A 14,957-nucleotide genomic window follows, 5' to 3' on the forward strand; every position below is an offset into this window, starting at 1 on the left:
CCAGAACTACAGCATTTGGAGGCATACCGTATGAAGCTTTTACGAAATTGTACGAAGCCACAGTTGTTCCAGTAATAGCTTATGCATCATCGGTATGGGGGTGTGATACTTTTTCAGGCATCACTGAAGTACAAAATAGAGTTGCTAGGCATTTCCTAAATGTAGGTAGGTACATTCCAAATGCTGCAGTTTGTGGTGATATAGGTTGGGCACCAGTTCTTTGTAATTGTTGAAAATCTGTGCTTGCTAATTGGTGTAGACTTAGTAGTATGAGCCAGTTAAGACTGAATAAGAAAATATTTGTTTGGTCAGATAGAATGTCAAATAATAGATGTAAGAATTGGAACTACAAAGTCGGTCAAAAGTTTAAACAGTATGGTTGTGATATATTTTGTAATATTATTGAAACAGCATTTCATAAAGTTGATGTATTTAGTAATATGCTACCTAAAATTGTTGATGATTTTATACAAGATTGGAGTAGAGATGTTAACCGTGATACTGTACGGAATGGAATAGGAAGTAACAAGCTTAGATTATATAAAACATTTAAACAAAGTTTTTATGCAGAGCAATATTGTACATCAGTCTTTAATAGATCTTATAGGGGTGCATTAGCCAAGTTCAGAAGTGGCACAGTCCCAATTGGTATTGAGCTAGGACGATATAATGGTAAACTGTTGGAGGAACGAACTTGTTTTCACTGTAGAGATTCTGTTGAAGATGAAATACATGTTCTATTACATTGTCCGTTGTATAGCTCTTTCCGAGCAGAACTGATACAAACAGCTTCAAATTTTAATACAAATTTTACAGAAAACTTACTGATATTGATAAAGTTGGGTATTTGCTCTCAAACACAGACATTGTATTTTAAGTGCCAAAACGTGTTTTAATATTTTAAACAGAAGGAAAATAGTACGGTATGGTTGATCTTTAAGTAATGATGCATTTGTCCTTTGGAAACATTTTATACTGTATCACATTTAATATCTAATATTATGGAAAACTATTTGCCTTTTTAGCACGTTTTTTAGGTCCATCTTTTCTCAAAACTATAAAAGCTGCAGCTTTAAAACGTTGTACATTTGTCTATCATCATTAGGTGACTTAATACGCCAATAACCATAACTCTAATGTGCACTTTATTAAAATTTATGGCCCTTTTGTACTTAGAAAATTTGAGTTTCTTGGTTAATTTGGAAACATTTTATACTGTATCACATTTAATATCTAACATGATGTTCTACTCAATAGCTCACCTCCTCACTACATTCCAGTACTTCTTGTGATACTATATACTTCAGTTTACTCCACTTCACTGGATGTCAGTGTTATGTTTAAAGAATTTGTCACTAATTCTATTCTATTCTCTATATTATATTAAAAAAATTTACATAGTATACTTACTGGATGATGATAAACTGTATTTTGTCAGCTCCGTATACTTCTGGGAGACATTTTCTATTCATAGAACATAAAGTCCTTTTCAGTCTGAAGTCTTTAAATAGATTTATAATGATCGTTTCTATTTATAACATTGTGAAAAACAAGGAAGAATATCCAACAGGGAAAGCCACGTTCAAAACACGCAGCCTCCCCAAAGACACACAAGTCATTCTTAAAATAGAAAGATGACGTCACTCTAAACATAGAATATAAAATGGCTGCCGCGCATGAAGTCATTCTCACGCATGCGCAGTCGTGGCGCCAAAAAGAGCCCTATACTACTCATAGGAAATACGAGTAAAGACTCTCCTAAATATTCTAAGACATAAAAAAAGAAAGATTTTTTTTTTTTTTTTTTTGGTTTAGCTCTGTTTTTCTACGTTACTGCGGGCAGTTAACCTAATCAGTGTTCCTGCACTCTGTATTCTCAACAAACAACTTCTATCTTCACCACATAAATCAGAGGTGGAGGACGAATGATTTCGGACACGTGCCTTCTATCAAATCGTCACGCACTACCCTGGGACCGAACTCGCGATCCATAGGTCTGCGCTCCTTCTACTGAGCTAAGCGGATGGGGTAAAAGAAAGAAAACAGCGGTTGTGACTGACAGTCGCTGTAACGAAGCCTCGCTTATATCATGAATACTGAACTTGTAGAAGTTAAAATAGCGTCTGTGGTATAAAATTTCAAAATAATGAAAAAATAACTCTGACCTGTAAAAGAAATTCCGCCGTCAAATTATGCGAGTGGGTAATTAACCTAGCTAACCCATGGCAACTTATCTTTTGGTCAGATGTTACTAGGGTGGTGAAGTAAGAAACGAAATAGTGTGTGTGTGTGTGTGTGTGTGTGTGTGCGTGCGTGCGTGCGTGTGCGTGTGTGTGTTCGGGTTTAACGTCTTTTTCGACATTTTTTCAGTCAAATAAACGACGGTGTCCACTTGTAGCAGTGAGCACAATACCCAACTTTATAGTGCTGCTTCACTGGAATATCACGCCGTAGACACGTGACATGATACCCCACCCAGTCACATTATACTGACCAGTCCTGGCACTACCCTCTTAATGCTGAGCTCCAAGCGAGGAAGGTACTAGTACCATTTTTACGTCTTTGGTATGCCACGGCCGGGGATCGAACCCACGACTTCCCGCACTGGAAGTGGACGCTCTACCACTAGGCTACCGAGGCGGTGAAACGAAATAGTAAAAATCTAAGCCCTTGTGCATGCGTGCATGCGTGCGTGTGTGCGTACTTAGGGCGGGCTAGGGATAATATTAAGAAAAACAAGATATAAACAACCTTTACCCCCTTGGAGGGGCGGTTGAGTCAAGCAAGCGTCATACGTCTGAAATCACAAACATTAGAATATTTGAATCTGTTTTATAATATTGATCAATGATATTGTACATGATGATGCTTTCTGTTTGTGTTTCAAGTGTGAAAACTCCGAACAATACACACAATTGCATATACAAATATTCTTCATGTTAGCAGTGTTTTACGACGGAAAACATGTGTACTGGTACTTTGAATAAGAAAAAAATATGAAAAAAATAAGCATTATCATATAGAAAGTATATTTAAAGCGACTTTCAAAAATAACATGATCAGTATTTTAAGCAAAGTTGTCGTATAGGCGTATGTTATACATTTTGCATTCAAACCATTTCGCAATGAAGTCGCCAATTTTACAGTTATAAAGACCTCTTTTGAAAAGAAAACTCTCTTTCTCATGTTCCATGATTCATTCCACGCCTGTAGTGAACAACTGATGAATGAGAATGTAAAATACCAAGATTTGAAAACAGATATATCAGAAAAACAGCCAAACTAAGCTATGTTGTGATTTGGGGGTAGTGGTAGCGTAATGCATTTTTACGCGAAAATGAATTCAGTCACCCCATAATTTTATTCCTGCAATCGACACAAAAATAGTTTTTATCATCATATTAGTTTTTTTTTTGTCAAATTCTATCGTTTGGATTTTACATGAGACAAGATTAACGCAAACATTTTATTCAAAGCAAAGTCATATTTGTCGCTCTGACGTCACTTTAACGTAAATATCTACGTAAAAATAATCTCCACAAATTATACACCATTTCAAAAACATTTTTAAATGAAAATATTATGAGAAACAAGGAGATCGATACTTATTGACAGAACAGAACGATTTACGAAAACAGTCTGACGGACGTAAAATCATAGTTCATCAAAATTGGACGATAATGGTCGTGTTTGAAGGTTTGCAGCGAAAAGGTTACAGAAATAAGTATATTACGCATTCCATGAGGAATATGCTGAATTTTATATTAAACACGAGTCATAAAACTCGTCGGCTGTAACCATCAATTGTCCCAAGTATACTTAACCCAGATGGCTTAAGTTTATCACAACCATCTACATGCCATACGAAATTTGGACCTTTTGATGCGTATTTTCGCCTTTTCAGCCGGAGTGCTTTTCGAATGCTAATCCCGTCTGGATCTTTCTCTCTCAAAAGCCTTAAGCTTTTATCTCGCGATACCACTAGGCGATAACCTTTCAATAACTTTTGCCACAAAGATCGATAGCCCATACACTGACCACTTCGCTGGATTGTTGCATGAATATGATCCTACGCAATATCTTCTGGTGTACGGTTTTTACGTCTAGATAGATAATTAGCTTTTAAAATACGATTGAGCTGACGCAAACTAAGTGGTTATATTTTCTGGTCCTTTGGGATCATTGATTTCAACTTATTTAGATTCGAAGATTGAATACTGTGCTAGGGGGCGTGGGCAGTGTTGCATTTTCCATTACTGCTCATGAATAGACTCAATCAAACTTAGTCTGCAATTTTCACTGTTTGCCTTGTTTTCGGTGCTTCCGAGACAACTACCTTTGAGATACCATTTAAAACGTATAGCATTACTGGTATATCATTGTATGGGAAGCCACACAAACGAACAGCACTCTAAAACTCAGTGTGTAGTAAGACGTCATGGCTATTGCCTGAAGAAAAAAAAAACAACATAAAAATGACATTTTAGTAAACACTGTAAAACATAAATACTGAAAAAAACCATAAAGATGATATCTTTGTAATTATTGTTTACTACTACTGCAGCTACTACTATTTTATGACAAGAAACTGAAGCACGCCTGATGAACGTACCGAGATGCAAAGTGCACTACGGTACCAGATATCTTTAAAAAGTTTGCTGTAAAGGGTATTACCAAGTGTTAATACCTCGTAGAATTGAAATTGCAGTATGATATTACAGTTACAATATTACTTTTTGTGCCAAGTAAATAAAAGATAATAGGTAAGGGTAGATTTCTCGGAAGCACAGAGCACCAAAAACACAGCCCCACAGCCACGCATTTACATAGTAGGCCCACAACAAAAAAGAAGCTGTAATGGAAAATATTTCAGACGGGTTGCTTCAAACATCCAACAAATACATATTAATTTAAGCTTAATATTGATAAAGGGGAAGGAAATGGTAAGGGGCGAAATGGGGTCGGGGGTGGGGGTGGTTGGGGGGAATCCGAAGGGGAAAGTTGAACAAGTACGAATATACAAGGGAATGCCATGTTCTTTAAAAACAGTCGCATTACAACGTAAACCACAATAGCGCAGACACTCATGTACCAAAGATAAACACACAACGTAGATCAACTGAATAACATAGAAAAACGAACAAGCAACACATAAGAAAACAGTAGGGCATCGTTATAGACTCACAAGCATACAAACGCACCCACACAAGTAGGAAAAAACAATCAAGTACCGTCTTGGGATTCGGCTGCAAAAAAAAGGGGAGCCACGAAAACTTACTAAAAGTAAAGGGGGAGGGGATGCAAAAAGTAGCGTAAACGCAAGGGAAAGGAGAGGACAAAAGGGGGAGTGGGGCGGAGGAAAAACGCTTACAACAAACAAGAAAACATACACAACACACAATACAAGACAGACAAAACAACCTGTTAAAAACAGGGGCACCGCCTTGGAACGGTCAGTAACCTAAAAAAAGGAAACTGGAGGTTTAAACGCGTTTAGGGCATGCCAACCTCGCACTTACCCTATTTTCAACAAGTTAAACAACACATTGTAAATAAAATCCCCGTTGAGAAAGGCTCTAACATTAGTGCAAAAGTAACAGATAAATAAAACAAAACATAAAACTAAGGTAAATTTAAGGTGCAATTACACTAATGTACTCAACAACTTGTCTGAAGTCAGAGCAACAAGAGCCTAAATTTTTAGGGCACGATTAAGAAAACAACTGTAAGATAAAAGTCAATTCCTCCGTCCGTTGTATGTAGGATTTAGGAGAAAAGCATCATGGAGTCCTACACTTTCTTAGTCATCGCACCATCAAATAGGAAAGCGTAGCAATTAACTGTAGAGTGGTCAATCACTAAACATGCACTGTGCTTCACGATTTTTGCATCGTATCCTCTTTTGATAAACTTTTTAACCAATTTTACACAAATTTGATTAAAATAAGGGGTATGTTTAATTTTCCGATTTTATAAACTACATCTCAATAGTAGTGTATAAGTCAAAGTTTTTAAAGTGTTTTAAGGGTCCTATTGTATTTTTCTAAGAGTTCAGACGATCTGTAGTAAAATTTACTAAAAGCTTTCCGTAGCTTATGATAACGGTAACCCAGTTGTAACAGTTTATTGGTGATATGAAGATTTCTGTCATAAAATCATCTATCTTTGAGCAAGCTCTTGCACAACGAATAAGCTGTGAAATATAGACACCGTATGATGTTGCTCGAGGGACATCTCCATCAAGATGGGGAAAGTTGACAATTTCAAAATTAAAATCGTCCCTTTATCATATACAATGTATTTTCGTTTCTAGATTATTATTTACAATTCTTAAATTTAGATCCAGAAATAACGCTTCTAAATCTGAAGTATTAGCCTTGTTAAGCTGTAACTATTTAGGGTAAATATATTTTACCATTTTTGAAAAATATTGGTTGTCCATATTTAAAATATCATCAAGATACCATGAGGGTTCATTAAAAGCTTCAATGATTTCAAATTGTGTCTTAGTGGATAAACTAAGCATGGAATCTCATTCATAACAGTATAAGAATAAATCAGCAATGAGGGCGGCGCAGTTGGTTCCCATCGGGATACCAATTACTTGTCTCTAAGTTTTATTGCCAAATTTGATAAATATATTATCTAGTAGAAACTTTAGAGCTTCTTAAACCTGATCACAACTCCATAGGTTGTATCTCTTAAATGCGCTGTTAGAAAGAATGCTCTAGTTTCATTGCAAGCCAGATAATTTTTAAAAGTTTTCTCTTGCAAATGTTTTCTCAATTAAAGCTACTAGTTTGTCTTTAATAAATGATAAATAAGTATAAAGAGTAGAAAAATCATAAGTACTTATCTTCGAACATTTGAAGTGTTTGTTTTTTAGCTCTTTGATAACATCTCCAGAGTTCTTGATGGACCAAAACAGTTCTCATAATCCTTGGAGCAATACTTCTGTACGTGGTCTTTAATTGTAGTAAGACAGGAAGTCAAAAGTACAGAAATGTTTTTGTAGTGCATAAGGTTGAATTTGCAATGAATCGAGTTTTATATGGAGTTTTGTGAAGTTCAGGGATCCAATAAAGAGTAGGGAGCTTCATTTGACTGTCGTCAAGTGCGACATTAAAATTTATACAATGATTTGCATGACTTTTTGCAATAGTTTGATTCCTCATCTAGTTGTGATAACTGGTAAGTTTTTGTATGTTTCAGTTCATTTTGTAATACTTCTGTGTAATAATATTATTAGAAGCTTTGTCTGCTGGAGTGAAGAAAAAATTCGTATGTACCTTGGATAAAGCTTTCTTTAAACTTCGAAGTGAAAACTTGGGTTTAGGAGGTAATAAGGAAGGATTTGATTCATAAAATTTAACTCGAGTTTTAATGATTTTAAATATATTCTTTTTCCATTCAGTGAGAGCGTTCTGATCTGCATTTTCCTTCCGACACCATTTTTAATATAGTCATCAACAGATTGAGTTATTCAGAGAGACATTTTTCAAAGTTAATGGACGAGGGAATTCTATATTTTGGACCTTTGGAAAAAATATTTCTGATTCTTTTATCATTAAAAATCTTAAAATTACCCGTTATGACATGGCCAGCTGGTTGGTAACAGTATTTAGATTCTTTACAGTTACAACTATTTGGAACAATAAGTTCTATATCTAAATCCGAGACAATTTGATTGTAATTAAATATAATGTTCCTAACTGATGTATTATATTTGTAACAGAGAATGGTGTTTCTGAATTCTTGAAATATTTAGGAATAGAGTTAACTACAGATTGGTCTCTCAAAATACTAGGTAAATCAATAAACTCGATTCCTTTATTTATGAAAGATAATTTTAGAAAGTTTATTTTTATGATTGAATTCAGAATTAATATGAGGTCTAAGAAATGTTGTGTATAAGTTTGTATAAGCAGTAAGCTATGTCGTAAAATGGACGTGTACGCATATAAATATTATCAGCTTCTTGATCAATTTGCCTCAACGAAAAAACAGGTAAAGAGGTTAAACACGATAGCATAGCATGTCTACCAGAACGTTTTAGTATCATATGGCAATCAGCAACACTCATTCTTTTGCAAAGTTTACGTTTGATATTCCCATTTCATCGGACACCACGAGAACGAGTATTGCGTCTTCTTGGGGAATAGATAGAGAATATATCAATTCCGGAATCTTTCGAAATATTTCCCTTTTGATAAATATTATCATTTAATCCTAATGGAAAGGTTGTTTGTAGAAACCTACAGTACCTTTTCAAGAGCTGTTCACTTGCATGGTCTGTTATACTCAATGTCCAAGAAGGGGACCAAACATCGGTTAAAAACTGATGGAACTGTGCACAGCTGAACTAAACCAGTTAACCTGCGAAAATTCGAAATCTTTTAGTGCTGGAGTTTTTTATGTGGAAGACAACCCCGGGTAAGCTGAGTTTAACTGTGTAGGCATACACATATGTATTTGACTGAAAACTTGTTGAAAACGGTCGATATACTAAAATAAAAATAATAAAAATATCAAAAAAGTGAATTTTTACCTTGTCCTTTCTCTTCCTTCTTGTGTTTTCCTGTAAAATCGCGCCTTTTTAGATTTCTAACATCTAAGCTCGAAGTTCTAAGATCTAAGTCATAACTTCTAACTTCTAATTGTGTTCGTCTAACTTCTAACTCAAAACGGCCCTATTAGGCTTCCGTATTACGTTCCTGATCTATATGAAACATGACCAGACTGTTTGTCTCTATGAAATCTATGTCATGTTAGAACTGGGTTCATCTAGAATTATAAACTACTTCACTTGTTGAAATCATAGCAAAACTTTGTCCTAATACTTAGGAGGTGGAGGCTTTGATCTGTCCGTCCGGATGTCAGTCCGTCTGAATTTGTATGGTGCGTTTCTCAAAAAAGTATTAAGTACAGAGTCCTTGACTAAAAAGTCTCCCCATATTTCGATTCTGTGTTGTTATATTTCCTGGTACTTTGGTTCAAAGGAGTCAATTCAATAGATCTATGTGTAATAGATTTCCGCTTAAGCCGATGCTAGGGGACGTGTGAGTTGTTGCACATTTCATTACCTCTCATGAACAGCCTCAATTAAGGTAGTTCTGCACGTCTGATAAACCGGAAGTGATGGCGCAACGTCATTTATCCGGAAAACGTAGAATAAAGCCTGGATTCGGCGTACGGAAATGAAAAAAATTCTATGATTTAATCAAAACCTGTGAATAAATTTATTACAATGGCACTGTTACTACATTTCTAAACTCAAAATATGATATGAAAACATATGACACGTTAAAAAATCAAAATAATGTCTTAAAATTAGCGTGAAATGTTCGGTTTACTTTAATCATGGTCAAATATCTCAAAAATAAGCACAGGGACCTGTCCATTTTATTTCACCAAATTATAGGGCCCATGTTTATCTACAACTGTGAGAAGTTTCATCAAAATCTACATTGTAGAAAAAATTCTATTCGCGAAAATGTTATGAAAGTTATGATTTTCCCATAGACTCCCATTATGAAATATTGCGTGAGGTCCAAATTTTTCAAATCAGTCTAGCAAAAAATCAAGCACACGACCATTTCTTTTTTATTTGTTGAATTTTCTAGGTATATTCTGAAGTTTTGAAAAATCAGAGTTTAATGAAATTCTACATTGTAGAAAGAATTTCGATCAAAACGTGCAGAACTACCTTAAACCGAATCTGCCATTATTCTATGCTTCCATATTAGTCAAAAATATATGCATAAAGGGCTTAAAAGTTTGCGGTCAACGTTTCTCAAAAAGTAATTGACCCAGGGTAATGAAACGTTATAGGAATGTTACTCAGCATGTAAAGTTGTGCTCCTGTGAGTGAGTTTGGATTTCACTCAGTAAGGTCGGAATAATGGCCCTTGATGTGTTCAAAAATAAGCATAAATTACCTAAAAGGTTGTTTCATATTGTATTTTTATTCAACACTTAGAGTTAATTTGTGTTTGGTCATTTGTGTCAGGTCTATAGCATTTTGTATTCATGATGTTACGAGCCAGGCGTAATTTGAAAGAAAAAGGCAGCCACAAACTTCTAACAATAACATGATTTATTCAGTACAATTTACAGAATGTTATGTTTATGTAGAATGTTTACATGAAATATAATCCTTAAAATGTCATATTCATGCTTCACGGATCCTGGTGTTATAGCTTTGGTAATGTTCCTTCAAGTTTAATCCACACAAAACTCTGTATGAACACTAACATAAACAATCACTGTCGAAATAATTCCCACTACATAAAATCTTAATTAAATCCAAATTCTTGTAATAATACATTTATAGACTTTTCAACTAAAATTTAACTATAACCAAAGATTTTTATTCCAAAGAAAAGCAGATCAGAAAAAGTGATTATAAAATACTCAGTATATCTAGAATTCTAAAAGCAAATTATGCATTCCCAAATGAAGTAGAAACATACAACTTCACAAATATAACAATAAATGGATATCCAATGCCGCGCGCGCGTGTGTGTGTCTGTGTGTGTGCGTTTATTTTAAACAAGCACTCGGATGATACTAGTAAACCAAGAAACATATACTTCATGAGACTGCTTTTGAAAAAGTGCATGCCCCCCATACTACTTCATTTGAATGGAACCTGATATGTACGAGTAATATCTGACTAAGCTTTCGGTCAATATTTGAATAACTTATTCCTTGACATAAAACTTATTGAATGCAGGTTTAATTTCATTTATATTGCTGGTGAAATACCTTAAACCCATGATTAAAAGTACAAACATCAGTGCATATCTACAATGTCTCAGTTGCATCAAATCAAAAAGTGAGATCACTGAAAAAGTGTATGAAGATTCATGGTCCTTGTGCTTTGCACTTTCTCAGATTGTACCTTGGCACTGTATTCTATTTGCATACATTCCTTACAGTACTTTTGGAGTTATACCCTGGAAAAATGTATATATCATACAAAACCAGATTTAAAAAGTTCCATTTTCATGATAAACATGTTCAAAGGTGCTTTACATTAGGGAAGCAATCCTGCCCATCACGTTCATTATCTACTAGTACACATATTATATTAAACCAGATTTTAAATGTGCCCTTTTTATTATAAACATGTTCCAAGGCGCTTTACATTAGGGAAGCAATCCTGCTCATCAAGTCCATCATCTACTAGTACACATATTATATTAAACCAGATTTTAATAGTGCACTTTTTATGATAAACATGTTCAAAGGCGCTTTTCATTAGGGAAGCAATCCTGCTAATCAAGTCCATCATCTACTAGTACACATATTATATTAAAACAGATTTTAATAGTGCCCTTTTTATGATAAACATGTTCAAAGGCACTTAACATTAGGGAAGAAATCCTGTTCATCAAGTCCATCATCTGCTAGTATACATATCATATTAAACCAGATTATAAATGTGCCCTTTTCATGATAAACAAGTTCAAAGGCGCTTTACATTAGGGAAGCAATCCTACGCATCAAATTCATGAGCGATTTGACTAGAGAAGCAGTGCGAGAGAAAAGCCTCAAATCAGCCACAGAGAGAGAGAGAGAGAGAGAGAGAGAGAGTTCTTTAAAATACCCTGTACCCACGAATCCAACTTTCCCGGGAATAACCTGTAACCTCTTAGTTATGTGGGAGACACCAAAGGGCATCTCAGAAATGTCCAGTGTCTGGAAAGTGATTTGAATCCATGAACTCTGGTTTGACAGCCATGCGTATTGCCAGTAGACCCATAAATTCAATGTAGGAAGATATGTCAAAGTAGAGTTATGGTTCTTACCTGCGACACATCATCATGTTAAGCTGATCATCGGTGCCAAATTGTTTTTATATTTGTCAATGAAGGAAAAAATTATAGACTGGATATTGATATTCAGGCGAAATTGAAGAAAGGAGGATGATTTTAAAAGTAAGGAGCGGGAGCATTCCTGGTGAGAGACCACCAATATTTTCCTATAGTCCTCCATTATAATGTTATGGTGTGTGCGGCTTTTCATAAATCGAAACGTGCGTCTTTAACCACATATCTTTTAAGAACTTTCTTAATTCCAATAAAACATAGACGAAAGCCAAATGGATAGTGATACTTTATTTAAGTTTTTTTTCGAATGAACAAGATGACTCCCGGTTTATATCTTTGGTATGGTTTAATACACAGTACGTATAAGAAGTTACTTCAGAATTCCATATGCGATTTCTAAAAAAACTGTGCCATTATATTTTGAGGACTTTGTCTGTGTTTGATTGCCTTACATGCTACTTACAGTACTGGATGCACATACCATTAAACATTTAAACGTGGTTTAAAACCTTGTAAAATATCCATTAAAATAGGAAAAACCGTTAATTAACCCCATTAATTCTTGCATCACATTATTTAACAGGATTCACAATATTAATAGGTTACATGTTAAAATACCATTAAAACACTCATTTTGGACTATGAATCATGCCATTAAAATTTTAGTTTGGTAGCTAAAATAGTTAATGGCTTTGAAAAAATAGTGAAATTCTGTATATTTGAATTTAACAGGATTATTCATGGCCCTTAATTTTGATTTAATGCCCATTAAATGTTCAGGTTGTGTACGATTTCATTTAAGAGTAAACTTAATGGCCCTTAACAGCGAAGTAATGCCCATTAAATCCTTCATTCTGTAATATGTGATTCGTATATATTCTCTTTTTGGTTTTTGGCTTGCTCTCCTATTGAATGCTTATAATTCCAGTCTCATATTGTTCTAAAATGGACTTTAATCACAATAAATACATACTACGCACACATCGTCTATAATATATCAAGATGTTTTATTTAGTTGCATTAAAGTTATTTCCCCTTGATGCAGTTACGCCATTTTTTTTCAAATCTTTGCCAAATTGTGTTCCTACAAAAAATCGGATTTATTTCAATGAAAGTCGGATGAAAACATATTAATTTATTTGATAACATCAATCTACAATATTTTGGTAAGGGTAAATACGTATTGATGCATGCCACTTTTTCTGTTCTTTGTTTTTCTTGTCCAAATAATCAGCATTTTTATAAGAAAATGGGTGGGGTAAGGAATTTACATTATAAAATGTGTTCAGACTAGTTTAAATTTTCAAATTTTCCAATCCTTGAGTAGATACTAAGGTTTATAGAGAAGTGAACAGTACACATAATTGTGAAGATTTACAGTCTGATTTAAATTTATTTGGGGCATGGGCAGATCAATCGCTTCTTCGTTTCAATGAATCAAATAGTGTGGTACGCTTGATTGGAGATGGGAGAAGCTACTTGTGATGCGATCAAACATTTGCTCTTAGCTGTTTAAGTGCATGCACGTGAGCACAAAGAACTGAAGTAGAGCTAAATTGTGATTGCCCATTGTGCGCTGACATTGTCATCAACAATTGCTTTTTGAATACACCTGATGCCTAATATCTGTACCAATAAAAACTTGGTAAGAATGTTTGTCAATATCATAATTTTGAATAGTTAAAACTACCCACATGGTCACTTGATCTATTAAACCGGTACCTGTAAACCATTCTCAGTCCACTCAATACAATACAATATCCATTTATTTTCTCATTTTATATGAAAATATGACAGCATAAGGATACAATATAACAAATGTTTGAATGAGGCTGTTACATGTGTTTACATTACAAAATAATTAGAGAAAAAAGAAGAAACAACTAATTTTCTAGCATTTTACAAAACAGTACATATGTATAGATACTATTACATGTGTAGTAATACGTAGTTTAAATCAATAGGGCAAATATTAATATGAAGTTGATGTCAGGATACGATTTATATGCCCAGGGAAGTGCCTACGCCTTTGGTATCTTGAACAATGGTTTGGGTCCAATCGTTAAGGTGACTATGTCTTAGACTAGCTGACAAACGATGTAGAATGTCCTTTGTTAAAACGTAGAGCTGGTGAGACCAAAAATCTCATATATAGAATTTTCCTCTGGCTACCTTGCCAAAATGATTCGTGTACCAATGATTCGTAAATGATTTCGCAATTTCAGGGATCAGACAAATCACTAAATGTTTCAAACTAACAATCTCCAATCAAAAATGATTAGCTCAAACTCCTATAGGCTGGAGACTCTATACTTGACTGGTCTTTTTGTTGAAGTTCCCGTCAGACAATGTCTTTGAATCAACAACATACGAGTCCTATCGCATAGATGCTCGGCCTCTGTCCTCTCAAACTCTATAAGATTGCCCTGACTCCTGGATGCTCAGCGCCTATATGCTATCATATGTAGCATTCAACTACCATATAGGTATTATCCCCGATGCCTTGGCTGTACTTTGCCAATAATGCTGAACCGTCTATAAGCTGGAACTCTCCTACTATCTCAGTAGATTACCAAACTCTGGGTCTCTGTCTCAGCTTCCCGATGCTCAGCCTATATATGCTATCGTATATAGCATTCAACTACCCTTAAGGTAAAACTTCCATGCGTTGGCCCTATAGCTCGAAACCTGGTTGAAATTCTGCAACTCTTCTTTAGTCTACGAACTTCCAAAGTCTTCTTTTTAATAATTTATCCGCCCTGACAGGGTAACTGCAATACTCTCCTTATCAAGGTACTGGGATAAATTATTAGTTGAACCTTCGATGAGTCTTCTTCAACCGCTGGATACCGAATGAGCTCTCTATCATTCATCTACCTATTTATACCCCAGCAGACGTGCTATTTTTAGAACTTGTTTCTGATTGGTCCAAATTTAAACATAGTGTTTGACAACGAGTACTTGCTCTATCAAATATCTGGTTCCCTTTAACTTTTGTATATGACATAATGTGTGATGCTGGGATCCAGCTATCAAATAATGAACCCAAATCAGCCATAAATGACCCAAATCCTTTTATTAACAGTAATTCAACGATAATTAGAGCAATGATAGCATGAAAAG

The sequence above is a fragment of the Mercenaria mercenaria genome, unplaced genomic scaffold (genome assembly GCF_021730395.1).
Source record: "Mercenaria mercenaria strain notata unplaced genomic scaffold, MADL_Memer_1 contig_2795, whole genome shotgun sequence".
Taxonomy (NCBI): Eukaryota; Metazoa; Mollusca; class Bivalvia; order Venerida; family Veneridae; genus Mercenaria; species Mercenaria mercenaria.